The sequence below is a fragment of the Pistacia vera genome, unplaced genomic scaffold (assembly GCF_008641045.1).
Source record: "Pistacia vera cultivar Batoury unplaced genomic scaffold, PisVer_v2 Contig217, whole genome shotgun sequence".
NCBI classification, from domain to species: Eukaryota; Viridiplantae; Streptophyta; class Magnoliopsida; order Sapindales; family Anacardiaceae; genus Pistacia; species Pistacia vera.
In genome coordinates this window covers 352,217-353,979 of record NW_022196021.1, presented here as the reverse complement: position 1 = coordinate 353,979, position 1,763 = coordinate 352,217, and the positions used below count along the sequence as shown (strand labels likewise).

The 1,763-nt window shown below is 35.5% G+C and overlaps 1 non-coding gene across 1 annotated transcript; it reads left to right on the top strand.

Moving 5' to 3' along the window:
* The first annotated feature begins 265 nt into the window (after positions 1-265).
* On the top strand, positions 266-372 carry LOC116130139. Its single transcript, XR_004128007.1, has one exon. It is a non-coding gene; the product is annotated as a small nucleolar RNA R71 (small nucleolar RNA).
* Positions 373-1,763: the final 1,391 nt, after the last annotated feature.

Sequence of the window (1,763 nt, the reverse complement as noted above, 5' to 3'; positions counted from 1 at the left end):
CTGTATAGTTCCCAACTATTTCTAAAGTGCTGTGAGTTGGGCTGAGATGGTCATGAATGCATCAACTTCATAAAGACCCAGAGATTTTCTTGGTGTTGCTCTATCATTAGGTCTTTAATAGTTGTTGCTTGCCAAAACCTCAAGCAACTCATAGGCCTTTTTCGGTGTTTTGTTTTGCAAAGCTCCCCTCGATGCCACATCTACCATAGTTTGCACATTCCCCATCAATCCATTATAGAATGTTTGGACTTGTAGCCAAACTAGCAACCCATGGTGCGGACTTTTCCTCATAAGTTCCTTGTATCTCTCCCAAGCCTCATATAATGACTCAGATTCTTCTTGTAGAAATGATGTAATGTCATTTCTCATCTTGGCCGATTTAGCTGGAGGAAAGAACTTGGTAAGGAACTTTTGTGCTAACTTGTTCCATGTTGTGATAGTTCCTAATGGTAATGCCATTAACCATCCCTTAGCTTTATCCCCCAGTGAGAATGGGAATAATATCAACCTGATGGCATCATCTGACACTCCATTCTATTTGAAGGTGTCACAAATCTCTAGAAAATTTGCAATGTGCTGATTTGGATCTTCCTTCAAATCTCCATTAAACCGTACCGACTGCTGGATCATCTGGATGATTGCCGTTTTAATCTCAAACTTGTTGGATTGCAACACAGGTCTAGTAATACTCGACCCACTACCTTCAACTGTGGGAACTGAAAATTCCCATAGTGTTCTATTTTCTGCCATCTCCACTCCGATAACCTCTGGTTCAACCACTATAGCCTCTCGTTCTCTACTCTGTCTGTTAATTCTTCTGGCGGTTCTTTCAATCTCAAGGTCAACAGGAACCACTGGTTGACGTCTTGCTCTTCGTATAAACTAACAAACAAAGAGAAAGAAAAAGTGAGATCCCAAACCAAGTAAAAAAAAAAAAAAAAAAAAAAAAAACAAAAAACAAAAAAAAAAAACTCCAATCCAGCTAACGAAAGAAAAACTCAATGTTAACAAAAAAAAAAAATAATCCCCGGCAACGGTGCTAAAAACTTGATGCGTTGTTACTACAACATGCAATATAGCAAGTGCACTAGTCGTATAAAGTAATAAAGTGATAAGAAAAGTATCGTTCCCACGAGGATTGGTTGCTAAACACTAAGTTTTCTACTGTTTTCAAGTTGGAGCAATCGAAAATTTTTGGATTAATGGGAGAAAATTGAACCTAAAACTAAAGCAAAATTTCTAAGTATTGAAATTAAATTATGAAAGCATGATTTAACACAATGATAAAATTCAATTTAGATAAAAGGGTAGGGTTTTGACTTCATTCAACTCTATGGATTAAGTTACGGATTATGCCATTTCCATCTTCACATGCAATTGGTTGCAAACCGAATTCTCTAAATTGTTAGTCATACCTTCTCAGGCTATGACTTCCTACTTTTCTCTATTACACTTCCACACCCAACAATTTGAAGAATAATAGATTCAAGTTCATTATGCTCATAGAATCCTAGATTGATTTCATTGGTTCTTAAATATATCTCTAGCATTTAATACTACAATGCTGATTACCCAAGAAGCTTAATATGAATCATTTCTCAATCTCATTACATTCATCAAATAAATTCAATAAAAATAGGACAAAAACACAACCTATGCAATAGAAGATGGAAATAAACAATAATCAATTCATTAATCCATAAAAGTTGAAGTTCATCAAAACCCTAACCCACAAAAGAGTTAGTTCATACTTAAATCATGAA